Genomic DNA, 27,437 nt, shown 5'->3' with positions numbered 1-27,437 from the left:
CAGCTGAAAGCTGAGTTAATAATTCTTCGGCTTAATATTTGAACTTGCACTCTGTCTGGAATAATAAATGATGGGTGACTTAATTTTATTTGAATTCTATTAGAAGTGTGATTAAAAGACTCAAATCCTTATCTGAAATCTTTGCTGTTGTGTTTTGGTTATTTGCCGTATAATCTAGAGTCTCATCTTTCCTTTTGTATGATAGCTGAAATACATCTTTCTCTTGACTGTCTTACTTTCTATTTAGAAACTGCTAAGTCTCAGCCAAAATCATTGTCTGTCTGTTTGGGCAGTAAAAACACCTTGCTACGTGCATCCCATATTGCTTGCAGTTGATTGGAGGTTACATGATTAAGCTGGCTGTAATGTGAATTAGTGTCTATGTCACAGAAATTCCCCGTGCAATTATCACCCCTCGGAAATGCTGCAGTGCCAGGTTTAGGCCTGATAACAAGAACTGGTGCTTCTGTGCCTCCTTTAATCATCCTCTTTTGTTTACACTCTTTTTGGAGAAGCCACTGATCACAACTCCTGTAACAGTAGGTACACGCTGGCAGCAGAGGAATGCAGAGCTTGTTGTGCTATTCTGCTTCATAAACCTGTGTCCTTGAAGTCTCCTGCATCCCTACCCTGTCAGACTGGTAAGGTTGTGCTGCTTTTATGAATTCTTGGTGGGAGTAGTCAATACTGAATTGAATAATTTCTTTTTGAATTATGTCTTTAACACACCAATTCTGGAAAAGGTCTGCTGGGTTTCAGATAGGTGCATGGGAAGAAAAGCCTGAGAAAGAAATTTGTCCTCCAAAGAAGGCAGAAGTGACTGAAGCACTTTCTGCCGTTGTCACCTCAGGTCCTTTGGCAGGGTGGGAAAGGACAGACTTGCCCACAGTTGTCCCTCATCCTGTGTGGCCCTCCAAGCAGCCCTGCAAGGGAAGGTCTCAGTCTGAGTCTCTGCACCACAGCACACAACTTGTGCCATGGCACCAGCATCTCTGTGCAACAAAATCACAGTGCCTGGTGTTTCCAAAGCTGGAACCAAGGGTTTGGGCCCCTCAGTGCATCTCCGCAGCAAAGTCAGCCCTTTTCATTTCCTTGTCATCAGAGCTGAGTTATGTCAGTTCATGTTCTCTAGAGCAGTTTGAATTCAATTTAGTGAGTGATTAAGTTACTTTGTGTGAATTGGATGCTGGTAGGAATGTTTGTTCAAAGGGTTAACTTAACCTTCCCCAAGGTTGTAACGGACACTGGAAGATCAAAAGCTCCTCCAGACTCTCAGAGAGAAGAAAAAAGAATTGCTTGCTTTTACAGTTTTCAGTCAATGTCTTCCTTCTGGGAAGCAAGTCTGTGTTTGACTTAAACTCGTGGTACAAACAACTCATTTTGCCTCTAATCATAAACATAATTTGTCTGGTTTCTCTGTTCTTCAGATTTATGCAGTAGCCATGTTTGTCAAAGTATTTGGCACCAATGACATCATCTCTGTTGAAATGCTGGACAGCGTGATGAGTCCCAGATGTTAATGCACGCCAAAAGTTGAGAAAGAATGAAATATAAAGATCAACTGTAACAGCTATGGAGGTAATAAAAAGTGATTCTGTTTTCTTCTAGTATTTAAAAATAATTATTTATATATTTTTGAGGTTTGTTTTGCATACATGATCAGTTAGGGACTGTGCTCACTATTTTGTGTATACATAAGGAAAGACTGAAATGTGAATTTGGATAAATGCTGAATGAAGCATGATTTAACTTCATAATTGTACTATTTCCTTTGTGTTTTTTTCTAATCTTTTACACTTTGCTTGTGCAGATTATGATATATGCAGAATATTTGTGCTAAGATCTAAATGTGACTCTTTCTTAACTGCCAGGGTTTAATTTGTCATTTGGATAAGGGTCTTGCACGGTTATGTCAGCACATCATGTTTTCTAATGAACTGTAGCATGACATGCCAATGTAACCAAGAGTAGCACCCCTTCCTAATGACATGTCATGTCTGTGAAATGTAGAAAGGATGTGACTTGCTGTGAATCAGGCTTGAATTTCTTTTTTAATTTTAAAATAAAATCCTTCTCTGTGCTCCAAAAGTAGCTTTCATAGAAGTATGGTTTAGGTTCTTAAGGAGAAAAATTATGCAGGTACCTGGGCATGGTTTCATAGTGACCACATATCTGCCCAAGTGCCCCATGCTGCTTGGTAGACGAAGCATTAACAAATAATATATCCATCCATCCAGAGCATCCTCAGATGAATAAGGCTGACCTAATATTTGCATGGAAAAATCAAGCAGAGATGATCCTTTAATTTTCTACCAATAATGAATTCTTCCTTTACATCATTCTGTTGTCTAGATATTGTTCACTATCATGAAAAATTCCCATATGCACAGTGAAAAAATTTACTTGGAAAATATGTTTCTTTAATTTATTGCAGCAATTCTCCAGACCTTATAGGTATAAAAAAAATTGTATTAAACTCACAGAGAGAAAAAAGAAATGTAGACTTTGCACACTGGGGTATTACATCCCATAAAGATGCTTAATCAGTTGGATGTGTAACACATATGTCATTGTCTTGTCTTAAAAGTCTTCATATCAGAAAAAAAAATAGAAATACATCAAAATATAACCTTGTTTTAGTTCTTCTTAACAGATTATCCTTCATCTCTTTTTTGGGAGTGAAAGTTTTGGCATTAGTCTCAATACAAGTTTTCTGAAACCTGAAAGCAGCAGTGGCAAAGTCTGTGGAGTTGGTTGTGGTGCAGTTTTCACTATGCTGCTCAGTTCTGAGCCAGCCATTTGACACTGACATCTCTGAGTATGGGAATTATTCTGAAATTATTTGGATTTTCTTACCTTTTCTTTCAGACTGCATGCTAATTTAGGAATAAGCATTAAAACCCAGATAATTTACATTGTTCTTTCTGTTTATAGGTCTGTACTCAGTTTACATCTGATGTTCATACATGAAGAATCTGGGATTTTTTCAAGGGTTCCTAAAGCTGTTGAGACTTACAGGTGAGTCTTTCAGAACCTCTTACTAAAGCAAACATGTCCACAGAATTTTGCTAGATTCTATTTTCAAAATTACTTATATTAGGGGTCTCATTCACAGTTCTGAAAGCAGCTTGGATGCTTAGTACATTAGATCTCACTGACCTTCAAAGGGACATCTAAGCATTTATGGTCAGATACTGAATGTAAGAGGAGCCTGGTAGGATTCTTTTTATAGTGTTTCATCACCTCAATCCCTTTGAAATTACTTTAAACATTTTTCTTCAATTTAAAAAATGGGGCATGGATCTAAATCATATGTGTACTTAAGAAAATATTACCTACAATTTATTTAAACCTTGTGGATACTCCAGAAAAAAGGTGTGTTGTGGATGCAGTGTGTTAGTAGGAAATGTGTGCTATGAATTTTGGGACAAATCTTGGGGTTTTGCCATTGATGTGTCATTTTTAGTCATTTCTTGCTGAGCTGTATCATTAGAAATCTGAGTCACATAGGCCATGTTTAAATTACATATCAGATGACCTAAGTGTTTAAGGGAAGCTGGTGTAATTCAGCATCACTTTAAGCAATTTATGCCACTGAAGATCAACTCCCTCAAAGTCCTGCATCTTCCTGAGTGGAATTATTTCACCTTCTCAAGTTTTTGTTTTTACATCTCATTTTAGTCAGGACCCCCTACCTTCCCATCCCTGTCTTATCTGACTGGCTTGTAGCACTGATGCAATTACTGTCTCCATATACACTCTACTGTTAGTCTTAAAAAATAGAAAAATTTCACCTGAAACACAACACCTGTTTCAGATAGTGTGTGAAAATTCTGAAGAAGAAAATCTCAGGGGACAAAACAGAACTTTGCTGAGGGGTGAGGAAAATGTTAGTCAGTTATGATAATGCAGTATCCTATAATGTAGTAAAATATCACACAATATAATGTTTTTTCTATTCTTTAATGCCATTTTTATTTGCTGAATAATTAATAGGTTTTCCAACAGATTAAGTTTTCTAACAGCTTTCCAGTTTTGCTTATTTTTTTCATACCTCCATCCATTTTCCTGCAGTCATTCCCTTTCCCTTCCATCCTTATGGCCAGAGAGCTGTGCTATGACATGCTGAAAAATGTTTACTAAGGTGATTAAAAGTCACATTCAAAGTTATTGATTACTCATGCAGCGACTTCTTGCCAGACTACTATATTTATGCCAAACTGTGTTATCAGACTCTCTGCTAGCACAGCTTTAGTGCAGTGGCTTTTCATCAGTTCTGTTTAAAATACATTGAAAAACATTTTCCAGAAGCCATGCCTGTGATGTTGAGTGCAGGCTTTGCAGCTGTCTCTGTACCTCTTAGAAGGGTGAAAAAGCAGTGACTTAACACTCTGTACCACCCAAGTCTGATTTTTTTTGTCTAAGGTCACCTTATCTTTGTAGATCTTTGAAAATGATCATGAATATTTATGATGGCATCAAAAAATCAAGCAGCTGCAAATTGTTTACAACATTTTTTAAGAATGTGAAGCCAGCTTCTACTATAAATCAAATACATCTGCTAGAACTGGATGAAAATTGAAAGCTCTTTGGTTCCATCCTATCCTCTTATGTACCTGAGAGCTGAAAAATCATCAGTAGCATGATTCCAAAACACTGATGTGGGCTATATAGATAAAAGATATAAGCTGAAGTAAAGTATCAAATTAATCATTCTAAAGATAGCACATGAAAGTATTTTAATGAAATATTGATCTGAAATAGATGCCATAAAACTTTGTGGAAACTTTCAAAATGTTGAATCAGTCTGTCTAAAATTTTATCTTGTGTGTTTTCCCTGCCTTTAGAAAAATACCTTCTTCCACCATACAGCAGTTCAGATGTGCATATTTGAAAAAAAGGGCACATTAAAAATGTACATAATATTGTCTTCAAATATTTGTTGGACTTTTCTTCTACAGAACCATGATTTACAATCTGCTACAAATTTAATAGCTAGATGGAGAAATAGGCAGAAGTAAACAATTTTAAATCTTGGCACTGCTGCCAAATTGGTATTTAGATTACATTTATTGTATGAAAACATCAAAATATTTGGTTTAGTTCAAACTGGAGGAATAATGTGTGCTTTAGATGAGGCACACTATTTGCCAAAAAATTATCTTGAATGAAAAGGAATACTCTTCAGTCCCCAGGACTATGATTTTCAAACTTGTTCTTGCCAAGTGCTGCCACCAGAGCCGTGGTGACAGCAGCCTCAGCCTGCAGCTCTGCACAGGCTCACATGTCAGGGAGCAGACCCTTGCATATCACTTGAGGTATGTGGATTGCAACTTGGGAGTGCTGTGTTGAAGCTCTTAATCCATTAAAATGCAACTGTACTAATAAGCAATCCGATTTAGGGACTACAGTGTCATTTTACCTCTCCTTGGGAGGTTTCATATTTTCTGTATTTGGTTTCTCCATTTCTCCCTACCCATTAAATGCTACTTGCTCTGTCCCTCGGTTTTTCACTGAAATTGTTTTGGCTTGAAAAGCATGTGGGATTTTCGGGTCTTCCCTGTTTCATGTTTTAAGAATAATTCAGGGACCTGTATGCTCAGAGGTGCCTGTCCACTTTGCAAGAGGATCTTTGTTGTCTGCCATAGATATAGTTCAGTCCATTCAAGAAGTGGAACAATACACTCCATTTCTTTTCCTGCTGCCCAGTGTTACAGACAGTCACAGACCCTCCATCCCTGAGCAGCATTGCATTACAATTCAAGTAAACCTCCTTCAACCAGCATGCAAGCCTTCATCAGAGGGCAGAACGCTAGTCTGAGAGGATAATAACTGAGACATTCTTTTAATAAGGACCATTTTTAAATGTTAAGAATGACTTGTTTTAATTGAAGGAGAGGAAAGGAACTCCTACCAAGAGTCAAAGAGATCCCCCAGAGCTCTCTGAAGTCTTCAAATTGTCTTGTATAGAAATGCCTGAGTATCAGAAATGAACGAAGGTTAAAAAATCTTTCAGCCATCTCACTGTAAAGTTCATCTGAGGAGGTTATTTTATTCAACTGTTAAAAATTTTGCTTTAGTTTAAAATGAGATACCTGACCACTCTATTTACTGAAGGCAAATCATGAGACTCATTTCATAGACCCAACTTTTGCTGAGTTTGTGTAAGCAGGGATGCAGAATAATTACCATTCATCCATTCTTTTCAATCTCCTATACAATATCCACCTGTTCTGTCAGACAGCAGGAATGTTTGCCACAAATACAGACTACTGCAGTGACAGCAGCAGGTGTATGGCAGCAACAACTAATCAAATCAGCTGAATTGGAGGTGTGAACCACATTGCACTTCTGTGCAGTGAAAATGAGCAGAAAGGACAGAGCTAAACGGTGGGGAATTTTTGTTTTGTTTTATTTTTAAGATCTTGCTTTTAAATTATAGGCAGTGCAACTGCTAAGTGCAAGAGGAAATAATGAGAACTTGAAAAGAAAATGACACTTCATTCTTCCTGCAAAGGACAGGGAGAGTGACATAGGTATAAGAGACACCCATTGTAATCACTCTCAAAAAGCAAGGCATGGGTTTTGATTTTCCTAAAGAAGCAAATGCAAAAGAACTCTTGTCTGTACCATATGACTCATGATGCTTCTTTACCAGGCTTAAAGAGAATTGAACTTGAGTAATAGCACCATTAGAGCTCTTTACCAGGAGCTAGTTCCTGTGGTTTCACTGGGTCCAGCTGCTGATGACTCACAGAGGAAGTGGCAGAGATTAGGTGCACAGGGAAAAAATCAGAACAGCTCAGAAATAAAGCAAATCAACCAAGCATTACCTTTTGTGTGCAACAGAACAATGGCTTAACAACTAAGGTTCAAAATGATCTGTCTTATTCCCCTCATTTGTGCTATTCCTGTTGGAAGGACCACCAGGAAACATGTGAACCGCTGTGGAATACACACTGTAATCCATGGAACATCTCAATTAATATTCCCTCTTGACTACAGCTAGAACAATACATAGCATCAAGAAGTTTAATCTCCGGCAATAATGCCTTTTGTAAGATCAAGAGGGCTTTCCATTGAATTAAGGTTTAAATGAGGATTTTGAAAATTAGTTAGATATTGTGCATAGTGTCTGGTGGTGGCTACAGGTTCCAAAGCTAGGTAAAATGCAAAGACACAGTCTGGTTTTCATTAGGAATATTGTTGTTAGTAGTTTCTCCTTTGTAAATTGACATTGGTGCCCTTGTAGAAGAGAATTACTTCCCCCAAAAGGATTTGTTACAAATACATCCAAGATTATATAAAATTTAAACATTGTCTCTGGTATTCGGTTTTGTGCTACAAAAAAGTATGTCCCCGGCAGAAAAAAGTTAAAGCATCTAACTTAAAAGGGAAGGTACAGTAGGAAATATTCTGGATCTTGTTTAAATTGCTATTGTACAGTAGTGGTGCTGCTGTTAGATCACATCACTACAGTCTCACATACTGTAAACATCTCAGGGGATGTTTTCTTCTTGGAAATTGCAAACAGTTTAAGCTCTAAACTGCTTGGGGAGGACAACTATTTTGACTAGATTTTACCAGTTCTTTAAAAAATTTTTTTGAAAATTAGTATTATGTACTAAGAGCACCCTAGCAAAAAATATTGCTGATTTTGTTAGATCAGCAATTTGTCCTTTGTTTTTAAAAATAAATTGGAATAAAAAATTTTACCCACATTCCACTTCTTATTTTCCATAAGAATTTCAGAGGCAAGATCAGTTAGTAATTATTCAGAGATGCCTTTTATAAACATTTGCTGTAGTGATTAATGTACAACAATTCACAGCCACCTAGATTATCAAGTAATGCACTTTACTTTACATGTTTACCATCAGCTGGCATTTCAAACCCCACAAGGTGACTCTGTGACATTGGTGCGTGGCCTCTGCCACACAGGGTTTTGAAAAGGCCCACGCTACCCTGAGCTTCAGGTGTGCTCCAGCTTATGCAATAAGCACTTGAAAAAATACTGCCTATAAAACAGATGCTTCTCCCGGTGTTTTCCTGCATGAAAACCAAATATGAATTCTGTCCATGGCCTCTGTTCTCCCCAGTGCCACGGCTGCATTGTGCGCAGTGAGCAATAACGGCAGCATTTGAGATAATGATGGCTGTGCTGCGCCTGGGGAGGTGCCAAGTCTGCAGCACATAGGGTGCCCGGGGGTGTGTGGGGTGCTGCTCACCTGGGGCACCAGGGGCCCTGGGGAGAGCTGCACCAGCTGTCCTGGAAGGCATGGAATTCCTCTTCCCTGAATGCAGCCACATGGCCTTCATGCACTGCAAGAGGACATGGATGGATCAGGTCAGTTCATTTACTTTTCTCTCTTATAAGTCCATTATTTCTGTTTAAATATTTTCAGTCATCTCATCCACATTGACTCTTTGGCACATAGGTGAAGATGAAAGAGATGAAACCTTATTCCTGTCAATGCCATAAATATAGATTGAAGGGGGAGGGGAAGTGAAATGGAGTTAATATGCATTAGAAATTGTTTCTTTGATACTGTTATGCTATCCCTTTAAGATATGCTAATATGAACTTCTGTCAATACAACATCACTTAGTTGGTTTTCATCTGGACCTTAGAGCACAACAAAATTATTAGTACATAAATCTCTACTAATTTACTCTAGATTATGATTCTTTCATCAACATGCACATATAAATTATATCATTAATCATAATGATTTCTTTCAGTATTCATATGTAGTTTCTTGGGAATCCCACTGTAATTCAGCATGAATTAATGTCCACTTATTGGAAAGCACTACCTACACTGATCTTTCTAGGGGAAAAAACCAACAACTGTGATGCATCTTAAACTACAGCCTAAATGACCGGGGTGCTGGTAAACAGCCACCAAAGGAGCGTCGCCGCAGGTAAAGGAAAGTTGTCTTAAAAGCAGTTTGTTCCAAAGCTCATTAGGCCAGATGGCAGCCTGTCTTCCAGGAGCACATAGAGCACTTCTGAGGGGATGGGGGGACTTCTCTCTTCTTCACCCTGCCCTGGGGAAGAGCAGCGTGAATACGCAGAGTGAGGGGAGAGCTGGAGCAGGGGGGCATTGCTGGGCGCTGGAGGAGACAGTGCAAAACCACCTGCTGCACTTTTTTGACAGGGCAGAAGCAATCATAACAACTCCATCAGTCTTACCAGGTAACACTTTCTAATTGGCCTCAACAATAAATTTTGTGGAGACAAGCAGGAGTATTCATCCACTTTTCTGCAGAGTAGATTTTAGCCATGAATTTCATGCTCTGAAGGCCAGCAATCTATGGCTGGCCCACGGATTGAAGAGGTCAAGGACCTTTGGGTGAGATGCCTTGGCCTCAGTTTCCCTCACCTAAGAAATGCAGCTGCCTCCTTGAGAAGTGCTGTGCCCTTTCTGGAGGTGAAGTAGGATACTACTTAATCTAGCTATCAAATATATAAATGGAACATACATATATACATATGCATGCTTCATAAGTGAGACAGTGAGGGGGAAAAAAAGGAACTTCTGACTATAACGAAAGATTCATTAGGAAAAATGAACTAATCAGTGCTCTCCAAGGAGAAATTCATTCTGTTTAGGAGGCCGTACCCTCTGCTGCTGCACATACTTAATATAATTTATATTATTATTTAAATCACTGCGTAAATTTTAGATACTTTTAAAAATCAAGTTAATGGACCATACTTTACTGCTTAGCATCATTTATATCAAGAATTAGTGTCTGTGGAGATAATATACGCTAACACAGAGGAGAAAACACAAACAAGCAAATATCATAAAATTCATCTGTAGCAGGGGCTTAAAATACAGCTGCAGAAATGAGCCCTTGGAAGAGTTGTGTGTTATGTGGTACAGCCTTTCCTTTGAACTGTGTACAGGATACTCTTGAACCACTTACCACCACATAGGGGCCCAGCCTTGCACCAAGCTGTCATGGCAGAATATTTATCCTACTGGGAAGTGTCTCCCTCTCCTCAATTGGGATGCAAGGAAGACAAGAATCCAGCATGGCTTTCCTGTAGCCATAAAATGAAGTGGAGATGGCAAATTAAGGAATTATTGGGGAGAGCACAGACACCTATAAAAACTGCTTAGGAGCTGAAGAGAAAGGCTGAGGCACTTTAAATAGACACAGCCTAGAAACAAAGAAAGATGGAAATAGAGGAAGATAATGGGAACCTGAAAGAGTGAGAGGATCCTGGCAGCTGAGATAAATCCAGGGCCCTCTGCTGTGGGCTCATTAAAAGACAGAATATATTCCCTAAAATATCTTACCTGTACCAGGCAATAAAACAGCTGTGCATCATTGCTTCCTTCAGGATAGCTGTGCTCTATTTCATTCTTTTTTTTTTAACAAGGAGCCCAGTTTCTCAAGCTTTGACATAAAGTCTTTCAGAGCCCTGGATCCCTGTCAATGTCATGCTGAAGCTCAAGTGACTGAAGCAATCCATCGTGCTGCCACAGGAGAGTGGTGCAGAGCTGGGACAGCCGGGGGGATGCAGGAGGCACAGGGGAGGAGAGGGACAGACCCTGGGAGGTGGGCAGCACCTGGGAGGGGGACACAGGTAGTGCTGCTGTTAGCACTTCCTATTTTATAGAATCATAATATGATTTAGTTAGAAAGAATCTTAAACACCATCTAGTTCCAACCCCTTAGCCAGGGACAGGGACACCATCCACTTCTCATGTTTTATGTTGCTTCTGACAAATAGAAACCTAGGTAAAGAGAGAGTGATATCATCCTTGGGGTGGGGAAAAAACAACCCCACAGCTGAGTCCAGGAGGTGTGAGTGAGGGAATCTTGAAGGTAAAGGGTAAAGTAGAGACATCACCTCTTGTCTCACTGGAAAAATTGTCACTTACCCATCAATGAAGCTTCCCTTTCTGTGGGGAGGGTAGAAGATTTCCACAGATTTAGGCACTACTTTCTGATTAACTTATTATGTACAATTTAATTAAATATGGTCCTCCAATAAAGAACAGTTTGGAGCTGAGAATGTTTTTCTTTTGCTCCTCATAACTCAGGCCTAAATTCATCCATATTTCATATTCCCTCATTTGCAGTCTGCTTCCTGCCTGACTTGTTACCTTTCTACTCAGTGAAAGTTGTGGGGTTTATCCATCTAGCAAATGCAGCTCAAGGCATAAATTCTTTGTTGTAGCCACAGATGAAAAAGTAAGCTTTTATTAACAGAGATTAACTTGGGCCTCTGACATCTTACAGCAGGCCCTGGCAATGTAGATGTAGTCAAAATCTAATTTTGAACACAGAGATCAAAATTCATAGGCTGCACATCATGACATTCTCTTTGCACTGGCTAGAATTATGTTCTGCCAAGGGAACAGTGAGAAAAGCTGCTTGCCATTGTGGTGATTTATTCCTACTTAAGGTTGGCTTCTTTGAGAAGTGCAAGTAATTTTTTACAAAGATGTGTATTTCCTTGCAGTTTGGAACCCCAAAAAGCCTCTTAATTCTTGAATGTGATGTTGGACAGTTTTTTTCCTTTCAAAAAATCTCCCAACAATTCTTTTGGTCAGCTCATTTAATACAGCAGTAATTGTTTAAACAAGTGCTGTACCTAAATGATGAGTTGCTGCCCCAGTGGCTTCCTGCATTTCTGGGTCACCTGGCACTTTTGTGTGAGCATTTTCATTGCCTATACACAAATAATTTTCTTTCCTGATGAATTCACAGGCTGCTGCCTCAGAGTCTCCCTATGTATCATCTGTGTGTTACCCAGTGGCTGAAGCTAAGTGGGTAGATTGCTCACAGCAGTGCATTTCATCCATGTCCTTTGGTTTGGGGTGCAGTGTGCACTTCCAGCTGTCCTGGAGCACCTCTATTACCCGGGCTCGGGGCAGAGCAAATAGCATTCTGGCCGCAGTCTTCCAGCAGTAGATTAGTGACAGCAGTAGGCAGACAACTTCTGTCCCCAGGGAATATTAGAAATCTAGAGCTAGAAATAGATGGATTAACTGAAATGCAACCCAACCTCTGATCTACATTATTGTCTCTCTTCTTTATCTCACAGGGGAAGCAGAGATAAAGAGTGATAGACACTGATAATGATGGAAGTCCGTGATAATACACTGAAGTGATAAACTTCTTTGTGGCCCTCATTGTGCCCAGTTGTCTTCAGCTGGTTATGAGCTCTAGCCTCAAGCTATTTACACCATGATCAGGCTAGTAATTAGCAAAATGTTTAATATAATATAGAAGCAATTAGGAGGTGATAACACGCAATTAAGATGTGTTTTCAGATTAAAGATTTTATAGTGCTCTCTTTCTTGAAAAGATAAAGTGCCTATCTCAAAATGTCAAACTGCAGTGATTTAATCTGAGTTATTTTCAATTAATATGCATGTATTCTTGCGATGTGTTCACCGTTGTTATTGACATTGATAAATTAAGCTCATCCCAGCAGAATTTATCCTTGAGTCGCTCTATATTTCCTGAATGTCAGTTCTTTATTCGTATTTTTTTTATGCCTACAAGCTGTGCATGATCTAACTCAAAGTCCCTTGATTCATTCCTGGGATTACAGTAATGTGTCAGTCTGAGTGGAACAATAATCTGAAAGGGCATTGTTATAAATAGTGTGTTAGAATATAATTGTTTGTCATGTCGTTTCTCCCCTTTAAATCCCTCTGAGTCCTGTTTAAGTAATTTAGACAGCTAGAATGACAAGAGTCTTGAGACTTCACTTATAGAGTTGTCCAACCAGTCTTCAGCCTACCCAGTCTTTTGAGACTGTCTCATCTGCAAAGTAGGAAGTGCAAAGAACAGATGAGTTCCGACTACACTGTGGATTTGTTATGAGATTTTGCTCAGGCCATTTATAGAACAGTGTAAATGCTACTGATACTAGTTTTTCCCTAGCTAGTCAATGAAAATTCTTAGACAATAGAAATTAGGGTGTTTCCTATCGTCATTTAGGAAGTTAAAATCCTAAGGATGCTTTTTGATGAAGTTCCTAATTATAAAAATTATCTAAAAAAAAAAACCTTGACATGGGAAAGACAGGCTTTTATTATTTTAAATGGTGACAGCTTTTTAGCAAAAGTAATAACATTTCCAAGAAAAAAATTGCTAGAAATGAGTGTCCTATTAGATCATGCTGTCCAGTTTGTGAATCATACAGGATTATTCTTTTTAGTGCATTTTTCTGCTATTTGATTGTCTCTAGATTTTTCCAGACATGCAGTGAAGCACCCAAACATCAGAGGATTTGCACACAGCATGTATCAGAAAGGTTTCTCTCAATTTAACAAGTATTTCCTTTCCTATTTCTGCTAAGTATTTTCCCCATAGCTAATGCTAACAGTTTTGACATATTTTCATTTCTGTCTCTTCTCTTGCTCTTTCTAGGGTCCACTTAATGATATTTTGTTCATATGTAGTTGCAAAAGGCAAGTTAGCTGACAGTCGTTGCAAAGCATTGGCTTTGTGTCATGCAACTGTGATTAAACTCTTTTGAGACCATGGATTTAGCAGGGTAAGATGATATAACTCATCACAGCTTATGCTGACTGGCCAGTCACTGTTATCATTTAGTGAGGGAACCCAGTTCTTCAGAGGGCTGCTGGAGCACGTTTAAATGTTGCTGTTTGATAATCCCTGACTCACTGTTGGCCAAACCAGGCATGTTTGATTCTTGCCCATAAATAAGCATCTGCAATATTCTTCATTAATTCTGAGGACCAACTTCCAGCCTCTCAGTGTCTCTCAGGTAAGTCACAGGGGATGTAAAATAAAATGCAGCTCCAAGTCTGTGAGTACCTGGGTATCCTGTCTTTCAGCTCACCTTCACAGAATTTTTAAAAGACAGGCAAAGAAACAAACAATATAATTAAAGGAAGCTGCCAAAAAGCTGTAGAGGTGTCATCTGGCACCACTGTTCATTATATAGAAAAAGTTATTGACATTTTCATATATAAATTATCTGGGGGAAAGTTATGTGAAGACTTGAAAAAAATACTTTTTATTGCCAAAAGAAAAAAAAAATTGTTAAGAGTCTCTGCTGAAATTTATGGGTGAGTAGGTAAACATCTCACTGTATTTGAGTCAATGGGGGACGATCAGCTTTTCTCAGCTGTTTGACTTGTCAGTACTATAGGCAGATGAAAAGCAGTGACAGTGTAGCTGGCAAGTCCTAAAAGCCTGGTTTTTTCCTTGGATCAGCACGAGATATATGACCAGTTATGTCCTGTCTATGCAGAGAGCCTTGAACCACAAAGAATTACAGTATTTCCTTCTCCTGGTCTATGGGTCATTCTGTGGGAGTAGCTTAGCTCAGGGGACCATGGCTGGGACTTGCTGGATGCATCATCCAGAGTGGATGCAGCAGTGTGTGGGAGGTGGAGGCTGCAACATCTGGACAGGTGTCCCAGCCTGTCCCAGCTGCGTGCTTCAGCCAGTCTGGTCCTGCAGTGGGCCACCTGCACTCCAGCATGTGAGATTTTGGGGGGGATCCTTGCAAGTTGTCCAGGCAATGCATGGGGATCAGTGGAGCAGCCACCTTTTCAAAGACCACCCCATCATGTTCATCCTGAAGCACAGGAAAGCCTCTGGTTTTCCATGCTCCCTCCCTAACCAAGTAGTAGTCCAAAGATAAGTAAGGTTGGAAAAGTACAGGCTCAGAATAAAAGTTTCTAATGTTGACTGTTTAAGACTAATACATAAACAAATATGGAAGCCACAGAAGTGTGTTAATGACATTGGGATATGCACTGATAGAGGTACTTCTGTGCTTGATTTGCCTTCAGCTACAGTTATAAGATTATTTTTACAGTATATTTTTGTTTAATAATTTTCTTTACAGGCAATCCATCAATGTCATATACAAAGCTTACCGAATTATGCCACTTCATGTTTAATAATAAATAATATTTCCAAGAGCTATTATGAATCTAAGTATGGTTATAGTAAGGATATCCAATAGCTACTTAAACTTAGATTTTTCGGACTTGCAGACTTGATTATAGTGAAACCTAGCTATGTATTAGTTTTAGCTATGCTTCGAACAAGTTCTTTTGCATTTTATTAAAAACAGTGTGCATTACAAAATATTCTGAAATTGTGTTTGTGGTCCTTATATTATTTCCTCACAGATGAGAAAGTGCCATTTAAAATAATGTTACAAATGGTGCTAAAGTGAATTTTGATTGTTGTTTTTCTGGATTAATTTCTACATTATTCAAAGATTACTACAGAGACTAATAGATTTCTGCATTACTCTGAATTCAGAATCAGGCCCAATATTCCATGCAAATGGTCTTTCCTGTGTGATGTAACAGGAAAGTGAAAAATTTTCACTAGATCAACAGTGTCAGCCAGTAAACGAAAAGGCGCTGTTCTTTTTTTCTCGTGTTTGTTTCTCTGTTTTCCCATTTATATAATACACATTTAGGAAAAAAGAGGAAAACAGATTTTAGCGGTGCTACCTTTGAACCTTAGAGTTGCTTTCCAACACTTATTGCAGTACTAACAAGCCACAGGTGTACACTACAGGAGCGGGTGAAAATGTAATTGAGGGGTATGATGACAGTTAATTGTCCATAATGTATTTATCCCAAGATGCACTTACGCATCTGTTATATATTTAGGTATTTGTTACTAGTAGCTTTGGTGATACTTAAGCAGAGGGGCATCTATATCTAAAAGACAATAAAAAAGGAAAATGCTATCTAGGGGCTCTAAAGTGGCGAGACAAAGAAAGTTCTTCTCTTTTTCACTGTCTCTGAAATGAATAGGTCTATTTATTTCAATGGGATTTTTTTTCCACATATGCCATATTAAGGTTTGAGTACAAAAATCTTGACTCCTGTTTCTGGATGTACTGCAGAACTGAATCACTTGATTACCTGTAGGCATTTTAGTAGTGATGTATTTTGATATTTGCCTTTCTAATATAGTTTCTTCTCTGTTTCAGCTTTTTGTTGTTATAAAACAGCTTTGCACAATAGGCTAAAGTAGTGTCTATTCACCCATTGACACATAGAGGATTTATGTGTGGGAGTAACCCACAAACTTCCCCTCCTTTTTATTGCCTCCCTCCATGCATGCCTTGAGAATAGATGTGATAATTAGTATCTACTTTTATCTATATTTGTATGCCATCCAGACGTTTGAGAACAAGAAGTCACTGTATTGAAGTGGTGTCCCGAATTCAAATTGCAGTGATAGAGCTTGGATGACTTTGGAAGATTATACATTTTTGGGGCCTACTTCTGCTCTCTGTCACAAGGGTCAGCAGTGAGGGGAACTGGGACACAAAAAAATGAGGTTATTCTTTTGGGGCTTTTTCAGCAGGAGTCAAATAGCTGAAATCAAACCACAGATCTTTAAAATATGGTGTAGATTAGACTAAGAACAAAATAATTTTAGGGAAGTGAATTGTATCAGGACATGCAGTGAGTAGCTGATTCTTGCAAAGGTTATGAGGTAAATGGACAAGCTGTAAGAGGGGGCAGCTTGTCCCACATCAGGCAGTGGGAGCACCGAGATCCCAACCCAAGTTTCTTAGGAAAGTTGACCTTTCAATCAGTCTGTCTTTCTTGCCATGAAACTGGCTCTGCATTTGGGTTTGTTTGCACAGGCTCCCATCAAATTTAACAGTATTTTACAAGGGGGGAACAGTAGTCCCCATAAATTGGGGCCTATATAACCACATTATCTTAAAAGACCAGAGCTCAGTTCATATCAGAAGCTGTTTGGTCATTTGAAACTGCCTAACATTAGCATCTTAGAAATATTATCTGAAGTTGCTGAAAATTGATATTAACCTGCTGCATGCTTGCAGTGTTCTGATAAAATGCAGTTGCTGTGGTAATTGTTATATTATGTTCAGAAAAGTACCAAGAATATAATTGCTTGCAAAATGACTGTGCAGTTCAGCTTCAATCTACATGGCAAAATTGTTTACTAAAATAAAAAAACCTTTCCAAGTCTTTGCATAAACGAGTATATTAGAAGTAGACTATTAAACTTTTAACACCAAAATTATGCTCACAGTTTTTTAACCAGATGCTACTTGTAACATTTCCTGTTTGTTAAAAACAAAACCAAAAAGCATAGAGCACCCAAGAAAACCCAACAAAAAACAAAACCCCCAAAACACAACAAACCCAAACCACCATAGGATGATTTCCTTAAGAATGTTCTCTCAGGTATGTCCAGAATATTAATTAGGCCCATCTATTTCTGTCGGATAATAACAATGTCCAAGAACTGAATGGAATCTGTGACCTGTAAAAGGGCCATTCATATGCTTTAGTCTGCCTTAGCGCATTCCTTAACAAGTGAACATAGACCTTTTTCATAGTCATCCTAAATGTTTCAACTGTGTGTTTCATGGTTTGGTTCTTGTGTCTCCAAAACACATAGCTTAGCTTTCCCCCCCCCCCCCCAGCCCTTTCTTTCTTTTCTTTTCTTTTCTTTTCTTTCTCTTTACTCTCACTTTTTTTTTTTTTTTTTTTTTTTGGTCTAGTGGGAAGTATTCCATGCTCTCCTCATTTAAATGCTTATGCCTTTATGGTTATTTTTACTGCCATACCTATGGGGCTTCTTACTTTATTGCCTGTAGCTGAAGGATATTTTAAAGGAATTAAATTTATTCAGTTTAAATCTTCAGGGGGATACAACAATATCTTAAACAATTAGCAATAATTAAAAAGCATCTATTCGAACTGTGCAAAAAGCAAATAGATTTAATTTAAATACAGTAGTCAGGACGAAAGGTTTTTTTCATTAAAACCAGTGAGGGTCTCACCTCCTCCCAAACGCTTCATCATTTTAGGCAACTTTTCAGCAGTTACTTTTTTTAAGTGTTTTGTCAGTTGTTGGTTCAGAGCATTTCCCAAAGCGTTTGCATCAGGCATTACCAAATTCTCTTCAGAGCTGACCTAGGCACACTGTTTCATTGCCTAAACTGAGGGTAGAGATTGAGCTTTGGAGCCTTAAGAGCCTGTTCTGTTTAATTTGCCTCTTTCTGTGTTCTCCTCACTGGCTGTACGCATTTATCTGCAGAACAGTAATCTAATGAGATCAGATCAAATATATATAATTGCTGTGTATCCTAGTAACTATAATAATTAAAATAAATAACAAAATGACACCAGAAATATTTTACAAAGAAATCTCTACTGAGTGTATGATTGATTGTTAGATTTGGTTGGATTGGCTCTAGTGACTCTCCTTTGACACAGTGATATGTGTGGGCAGAACAGAATTCACAAGTGGTGTGAGTGCCAGAAGCAGTTCCTGCTGTGGCTGCTCACCAGACGTGGTGGAAGCACCTTCAGGTGGGACTCCAGAAGCTACCTATGGTTACACCTTAGTCAGAGGTCCTTCCCAAAGCAGCCCCTTGGGAAGGGGGGCCCTTCTGCTTGGCTATAATGCATGCTTGGGAATGCAAAGTCAAATCTGGGACATTTTAATTTGCGTTGCTATGGGAGAATTAGGGTGCTCATCCCTTGCTTGTGTCTGCTCTTCTCCGTCACTCTCTGTTCAAAACTATGTTCATAAGTTTTTTGAGGGTTGTAGCACAAAAGTAAAGGATTACTGTGTGACTTAAGGACTTTTGGTAGTAGTTCTGAGTCCCTACGTGGTCACTCTTGGTCTCAAGTACAGCTCATGGATTGGAAAAAAACCACTTACTGGCACATGATGGATGCGAGTGCCTGGCAGCCAGGGAAAGGGAGCATTTCATGGGGCTGGAGCTGAGCAGCAACTGCATGTGCCGGTGGAGAATAATGTCTGCAGAACTGCACCTTCCCTGGGATGTAATCAAAATAACAGATTCAAACCAGGAAAGTTTTGTTTGCATAGTTTGTCAAGGTGCTTAAAAACACATGGAGTCAGGTCTTTTTTTTTTTTTAATTAACAAAAAATGTATATACTTAGCTAATGGGATTTGGGTTTTTTTCAGGTCAGAGTCTGGGGATATATTCATAAGGAGATGAAACGGAAGGGATAAATTCTAGATAGTGCCAAAGAAAGTGACAGCTATCTACATGAGCAAAATTTCTAACAGTCCCTCACATCCACTGGAAAATGCTTAAGAGTCCACAAATAGAAAAAGGTTAAAAACTACTGACCTAAATAATTGGTTCAATTTTCAAGACTGCTGAGCATCCAACTGTTCTCATTGATTATAAACAGATGATGATAACGAATAACAGCTCCCATAGTTGATGAAAGGCGTCTTTTCTGGGGAACTTGTCCACAGATGCTTAGAAGAAGGATACATCTAATACAAGTCTTTGATAAGGAGGAACGTTTCTCCCTTGGTTGTCTATTCTGTATGCATAGTGTACATAAATATTTTTGCTTTCACTATCTTGTGTTTCTTAGAACTCGGTTTAGAATTGAACTGTAGCTGATAAGAGGAAGCATAAGACAAGATCTTATTTTTATGTGTGGATTCTATGCTGCCTCATGCTTCACTCCTGAAACAGCTTTCATATTTACTGTATTGCTTGACCACCTTTTTAAAACTTCGTAAATTCAAAATCCTATAATACAGAGGAGTTAGAAAAAATTTATGAGAAATGTGTTATATTTTTATACCAGCTTTAGATCTTTTCTTGGTTTCTGCATCCAGTCAATTTTGTGTTTTGATTCCATATTGTTGTGGTAAAAACAGAAGAGCGATTTACTGGGAGGAAAATTACACCAAGTGGTAACAAGAGAAGATTTAAGCTTGCACTTTAATTTAAAATTCTGAGCACTCTTCTTAAAGTTTTTCTTTTTGATGTTGTGATTCATATACTTCAGATCTCTTGGGTTTTAGAGCTTTGTTTTAATTAATCTTTTGAAAGTTCTTGCAAGATTGATGTGGGCAGTGAATTTTGTCAGTCTTGTCTTGCAATACTAATGCTTGTGGCTGAGAAGAATCTAAGCTGAAAATACGTGGAGTTTTTCGATCTAGGAAGATTGGGTTAGAGAATATCTAGGCACACTTGAGATCCAAAAGCTCATGGGCCCTGATGGGCTGTACCCATCCACAGCGGGGCCACTCACAATCATCTTTGAAAGGTCTTGGCCACCATGAGAGGTGCCTGAGGGCTGGAAGAATGCAAATGTCACCCTGGAGCTTCAAAAGGGCAAGAAGGAGGCCCCAGGGAACTACTGGCCAGTCACCTTCACATCAATCCCTGGAAAGTTTATGGAATGTCTCATTCTGGAGGTCTTGTCTGTCCACATGGATGACAAGAAGGTGACTGGGAGTAGTCAACATGGATTCACTGAAGGTAAATCCTGCTTGTCCAACTTGATTGCCTTCTATGAGAGAACTTCCAGGGGGGATGAGGGGAGAGTAGAGGATGTTGTCTACCTTGACAGGACTTTGGACAATGTTTCTCACAATGTCACTGTAGGCAAACTCAGTGGAAGTGTGGACTGGATGAGTGGACAGTGAGGCAGATTAAGACTTGAGTGGCAGTTCCCAGAGGATTTTAATCACTGCCACAGGGTCTAGTTGGATGCCTGGCAACAGTGGTGTCCTCCAAGGTTCAATACTGCACCCAGTACTGTTTACCTTATCCATCAATGACTTGGATGAAGGGCCAGATGCCTTCTCAGCAAGTTTGCTGGTGACACAAAGCTTGGAGGAGTGGCCAATGCCCCAGAGGGCTGTGTAGCCCTTCAGAGGGAGCTTGAGAGGTTGAGGAGATGGGCAGAGAGGAAGCATCTGAAACTCACCAAATGCAAATGCAGGGTCCTGCAAATGCACCTGGAGAATATTAACCCCAGGCACCAGGACAGGCTGGGTCCTTGTGCCCAGCAAGGGAATTAAGCCATACAAGAGGTGGAGGCAGTGACAGCTGTGCAGGTACTGCAGTGGCTCTTCTCACATACTGCTCCTTTTTGTGACACCCAAATGCACTTAAAACCATCAGCTTCACATTGTGACTTAAAGAGAACTTCTTTAATACGTACTTAAGATCATCCTCTCCATTCAGAAGAGGGAGCCAGAAAAACAAACCCAGGGAATCCTGAGTGCTGTGGAAACAGGAAGGCTGCTGAGAACACACACATGCAAATGGCAAATTTGATTACAACGATGGGCTGTCTGCTTTGCAGCTCCTGGAAGCCCACCCTCAGCCATAAAAATGCAAAAATAGTGCAACAGGCAATGTGGCAGAACAGGGCTCTCTGTATTCATTCACAATTAGGTGTTCTATTCTGTTGTCACCAGATGCTGCCACGCACATTACACAACAGAAATGGGATTAGCAGGAATAACAAAAACCTGTCAAAGCACAAAACCATGGCCTAGTAGTCCTGACAAATTAAACAGCCTACAATGAGTGCCAGAGCATGAAAATCACTCACCCTTCCTCTACTATCTCTGAGAGGTAGGCAGTAAATGCTTTCTTAAAGGCCGGCCACCATGCAGCCAACACTAGTTGTAGAGGAAAAAAGGCGTTTTCAATTCTGATAGAGCGTAAATTAAGGACAAACCACCTTAACATAGTAGCAAATATCTGAAAGATAGATATTCTGTTAAATGCAGAATAATTCACATGGTCCTGCCATGTCTTAAGTGGCCCATGTTACAAACCCTGTTATAACAATCCATTTCCACACGTAGGAGCTTCCATGGAGTGCTGTTAGTTTTATTTGTTTTGTGTAATGCAAGATAAAGTAGGCCCAATAGCTACGTAAAACTCGTGTTTTGCTAACCGTGCTCGTGCTGGTGGGTCATCAACAGGGGATGTTGGAAGATTCAGAGGATGAGACAAGACTCTGTACAGAAACTAACTCCAAGGGAAACCAAATGATGAGTTGTATTACTCTGGAATGGCTGCAGTGTTCATAGGTTTTTAAGATAAAAACAGAAAGTTCATGTCTGTTATAGCCTGGTTTACCTATTTTGAGTTTAATAATGGTGTCATTAAACTGAGCAGCCAATTGTGCTTGAAATTTTTCTAGAGATATATGACAAGTTGCTTTTTGTAGCACATTGTCCATCCTGCATCAAGCTCATGTCAAAAGCAGTGACTTATAACAAGCTTCTTCACATGCTTTTTTCAAGGTTTCTTTTAGTTTTGAGAGTTGCCTGTCACTCATCCTGCTTTAATATTCCCTGTAGATGGTGATCATTGTCTATTTCTGTTGCTGGATGTTTTTCTCTGAGCCACTTTCAGACATTATTTGCTTGTCCTAAACTTGGTGAACTTTTATTCTTGCCATAATCTCAGCTGTACAGTTCTTCATTTTTGCTATGTGTGATCTCTAAAAGCAGAAGGGATATCCACATCTGCTATAGGGAAATAGGAGCTAAGTGGCTGAAAAATCAGAATCTTTAGGCAGTATTTTACATGCCACTTTCACAGTGGGCTTCCCCCCACTCTATACTTCTTTAGTCTCACTTTCTTCCTCCCTCAGGGGTGGCAGATAAGTCACTCAGCTGTAGTGTTACTGTAAGTTTAGATGACCAATTCAGCAAGGGTGACAAATGCTACTTTCTTGCCTCTTTCCTGACCCCATAAGATTTCCAAGATTTCTTCTGGGAATTACTTACAGAAGATGTATTTCTTCATCTGTGGCACAAAACCCATTTTTCCCCTTTATTTCCGCCCTCTGAGAAAGTCCTTGGAGTAATAGGTAAAATGTCAAAAATAATTAAGAAAAATACTGATATACACTGTGGCAGAGAATTATACCTTTTGAGATGGTTGTTGCCATCATCTGTAATCAGTCCCCTGACAGATATAAATACCAGCTTTATCACCTTGTTTTAGATGATGATGTGTTGAATCAATGTTGATGAAGACTGTATTTTGGCAACTTCAGTTAAAGGGAAAGAATAGTTTCAATTGTGAAGCAGAGAACATAAGTTCAAAGTAAGTACCTGACACAGAATACAGACATTTCTTTGTATAACATCTATTTAATCCTGTTCATAAAAAATCTTTCTCATATGAGAGAAAAGGACTGACAATAGCACAGTTCTGTCCCAAAAAAATCCTAGGTGCTTGCTTTATTGCCTGGCATGGAGACCAGTGAGTATCCAGTGAGTACCCATGCCCAGGAGCAGTTTCTACTTTCTGGGCTAAGTGGATTCCTTACTTGGATTATTAAGTGTTTATGTCCTTAAGAAAGAACCTTTTTGTCCTGCATCTTAAAAGAAAAGATCATATTTATTTTCAGGGGAAATGTATCATGACTAGATTTATAGTACCATGTGTTCAAAGATCAAATTGAATGACTGCAAGCATTTATATTTTTATTTATAGGAAATAATATAAAGGAGCAGGAGGCTTACATGCAGCTTAAGTGTTTGGCATTTATCTTTTTCAAAATGCATTAGAAAGGCAAATGGACTTGGAATGCCAGTTAAAAAGCTAGAATCACTCACTGTAATTTATTACTTTTTACATTTAGGTAGATTCAAAGTACAAGTTATGGTGCCCGCAGTTCAACTGCTCTACTATATTTTATGAAGTACAAGGTAGCAATTGGTTGCATAAGGGACTAAAGATTTGGTGCTAAATCCTCTTCAACTTTTAAGTGATACATCTGTATTCTTTGATTTTTTTTAAAAAAACAGCTTTAACAGCTATGTCTACATAGTAAGGGTGTACCTTAACCTGGTTTGGAATGGATCTCCATATAAAAAGCCTTGCTTCCACATGCAAACCTCTGTAGACCCCTCAGAATTTCTCCAGACTTTGGGAATTCCAGGATATTGGGACAGTGCTCAGGGCCAGAGTTCTCATGGTCTACATTACACTTGAAAATTAGCTGGGTCCAAAATCCTAAACAGAGGCATGCTGTGTTCACATGATGAACAATCCCTCAAGCTAAATGAGTGTAAACAAACTAAATGCTCCTTCAGATCTTTTCTATAAAAGTTATATTCTTCCAGAAATTTTTCCTGAATTTTGCTGGTATGTTTCCACCTCTCTCTTCCTTTAAATATCTTTTCTCCTTGTCTATCTATTCAAAGCAGAACTAACAAAGGAGCAATTATCCAACAATTATTATTATTTGCATCACAGATGCAGCAGGTCTCTGATGACAAGCAATGTCTCAGTGTTCATTTTTATTACACAGGCACAAAAATCCATTGAAGCAACTTGGGAAGTCTACACATTGCTGCATTCACAGAATTCTGCATGCTGGAAGCATGGAAAACTCCCTGACACTTGAGATGTGCATGGACTCTCATGGAACATGATATGTGACTATAATCTAATACGTGTATCAGGGAGCTGAGGGGTACATTGTCTTTTCATGTCAATGTATCAGCAAAGTCCCCAGAACTAATTTCTGGAAGCAGTAAGGAAAGCTGACAGAGCATAGCAAAGCTGGAGACTTTTTCTTGTTGCTCAGCAGACTGAGTGGCTGGGCTCAGCAGAGCACCGCACACAGTCAGGCAGTAAAAATTGTTGGCATCACCAGAAGATTACTGTCATCTCTGGAGGACTGCCTGTCATGTGGATAGCTTTCATGCACAATATGATGTGTGGTATGAAGCAAGTTCTGTGTGTTTTCAGCAAGAGCGCAAACCCAAGAGCTGCAGAGCATATCTTTGCAAAAATGGCTAAGGGCTAAAAAAAAATTGCCTCCTGGTGCCCCAAAACCTGGTTCCACTGGAGCTTCTGCAAGTACCCCTTATCCTCACTTCACTACGGGCTCCACACTGCTTTGAATCAGGCTGTATCCAGTGGGCATTGCAAAGGCTAAGTGCACCTTTGAATTTTAGCTTGGATCAGATGGGTACTTCTAAAGTAGGTCTTGGGATCATTTCCATTGTTTATGCTTTTGCTTGTGTTAAGGAACTGTCTCAAGTGCATGAACTGGAATTTATTTTGGATAAAAAATGAACCAGCTACATCTGATACACTCCAGAGAGAGATAGGTACGTGTTCTGTGGAGTTAAACGAAAGATCCTCCAAGGTAAAAAAGAAAATTAAAACTAAAATTTCTTGTAATGCAGCTTTCTGGTCCTCACTGTCAATTGTTTTGCTCTAAAAATCTTCCTCTGGTCCGCACTGTTTGCCAGTGGGGATGTAGCCTTAAGGCTCAGCTGAGCTTCTTTTCCCAGTGTAGAAAGATCTTTCTGATGGTTTCAGAAATTGTTCAGTCTATCTGTGGTTCGTGTTCCTAAAGTGTGAAATAGGGAAGATAATACTTAGCCATCTTTATCAAACTGTACACATCTCAGATGAATGCCCAAACAAGTCCAAAGTGTAGTAATATTTTACCTACATCTCCTCCTACAATTTTCTGTACTATATACATATATTTTAAAGTTACTAATCTGAACTGTAAAAATACACCCAAGTTGATGGCAGTGCACATAACCAAGTTCTCTTAATATAAGCTCATGTTGGTTTCCCATATGATTTTTAATGCCTGGTTAATTGTTTATGGATCAGTTTCCACTGAAATGCTGTTTATGTGTGTATTTTGAAAGGTGAAGGAGAACAGCAGCCTCTATTGGGGTAGCAGGCAACTGCTAAATAAATCTCTACTAGGTAGGTACACTGTCACCCCAAATGAAGCATAAATAATGAATCAAATTTTAGGAATTATGACCTTAACTAGGCCAGTTTGGTGCTGTGAATGTTTAGTGAGGAAACAAAAACATGAAAACAAAAACGTGCAGTGTTTTGTTTCAGCTGTTTTAATAATGCTCAATTTTTTTTCGGTGACAATTTCAGGTCAGTTGGATTGTTTTCATTGTAATTAAAAAATAAAGTACTCCTATCCAAATGAAAATAGATTTAGGTTGTTTTTTCCCTCGTTTTGAAAAAACAGAGGTACTTAGTAGACAACATAGGAGTTGCTTAATACACTGGGATATCAAGTCATTTTTGTGGAATTGCAAGAAAACATGATAAAACACAATTTGCTCTTACTGTTGTTGGCACTACTTTGAACTGGTTGAAGATGCATTCCTTATTATTCAGATGTATTTTGCTTTCTGTGTTAATATATGACAAATATACAACTAGTGTTGTAAGTCTTTGAACTATTTGAGATTTCCTTCAGTATTTTAAAATTAAGTTTGAGCCATCCTAATTTCCAGCGTGTGTTCTCATTGGCAGCATGATGTTAATAAATCATCAGAGCCCCATTGATCAACTGGCTTATTTAACACTGTACAAACAGCAAGAACAGCCCCACTCTTTGCAGTTAGGAAAGTTAATTATTTCACACTGACAGGTTATTAAGTTCTCTCTAGCCCCAGAGCTAAAACAAAAAATATTCAGAAGAGGTTTTTGGGCAAAGAACAAGTTTGGTCAGTCTGATCCCAGACTGAGCAGATCTGTTCCAGGTGAGGCCATCACTGCCAGCTCTGCTCAGAGCTTCAGCTTCTACACCTGAAAATGGGGGAGATTATCTTGGCCCTTACAATGTGGATACAGATTGACTGGGTCCCATTCATTTCAAGCCATTTTCTACTCCTGCCATAGGATAGCAATTCCCAAGTGCTGCAATCTTTAAGCAATTATCTTAGACTTCAGTCTGACTTGGCTCATTACATGTTTCTCTGCTCTCCATTCCCTGCTCATCTTTCTTTGATGTTGCATTTTTTACATTACTTTTCCCACATGCACTTGTAGGATTCAGCCTGTATATTTGCCTTATTAAAACTTTTACTATCTTCATAATGAACTGGCTCCATTTTCTCATTTCATGTAATGAAAAGAAACCACTGTCAAATAGTTAACATTAATGGCACAAATGTCTGCATCTCACTAAACAGAAACACTTAGATCTCCACCTGATAAATTTAGTGTAATTTGATCTAACTCTGTCTCCTTCAAAACACCAGCCTGATACCTAAATTAGGTCTTAGATTAGAACTGTCATCAAGACTCTTTCCTCTAGGGGAAAACAGAAATATTTGGAAAATAATTCAGTCCACACAAGGCAGATCACTAAATACAAGATGAAGGTATGTGAAAACTCTCCATGGAGTCCTGACTTCACATCCTTTGCAGAAGGAACATCCATAAATGTCATATTCTTCAGTGTGCCAAAAAGGTAATGCTGAGAAGATAAGAGAAAGGGTCTGAAGATCATGACTGCCATAGAGATGAACAAGTGCCCATTATTTATTTTCTGAGACCAGAAGTGTGGGGATTAAATGCAGGCAGCATGCACAGCCCCAGAAGGATCCAGAATGGTTCTACACAGTGTGAGGCTGCCTGCTGTGATTATTGATCCTTTATGGGGCAGGGCAGGAGGCAACTGGAAAAGTTCATGGAAGAGAAATCCACCAAGGTCTGCTAGCGGGAAGCCTCTAAACTGCAAATTTCTGGCAAAGTTTTATGGCTGAGTATCACTAAATGTTTGTTCCTTGCTTGTATCAATTCCCAGGCAACCCTGTGGTTACTGTTAAGGCCAACAGAGCTGTACACATCTTGCAGAAGCTGG

The 27,437-nt window shown here is 39.0% G+C and overlaps 1 long non-coding RNA gene across 1 annotated transcript; it reads left to right on the top strand.

The window, feature by feature from the left end:
• Positions 1-552: 552 nt before the first annotated feature.
• LOC135451751 (uncharacterized) lies at positions 553-27,437 on the top strand. Its single transcript, XR_010441425.1, has 4 exons — positions 553-641; positions 1,428-1,578; positions 2,935-3,018; positions 27,381-27,437. It is a non-coding gene; the product is annotated as an uncharacterized LOC135451751 (long non-coding RNA).

The sequence above is a fragment of the Zonotrichia leucophrys genome, chromosome 9 (assembly GCF_028769735.1).
Source record: "Zonotrichia leucophrys gambelii isolate GWCS_2022_RI chromosome 9, RI_Zleu_2.0, whole genome shotgun sequence".
In the NCBI taxonomy this organism is placed as follows: Eukaryota; Metazoa; Chordata; class Aves; order Passeriformes; family Passerellidae; genus Zonotrichia; species Zonotrichia leucophrys.
Note: the sequence above shows the minus strand (reverse complement) of the source record. Positions and strands in the feature narration are given on the sequence as shown.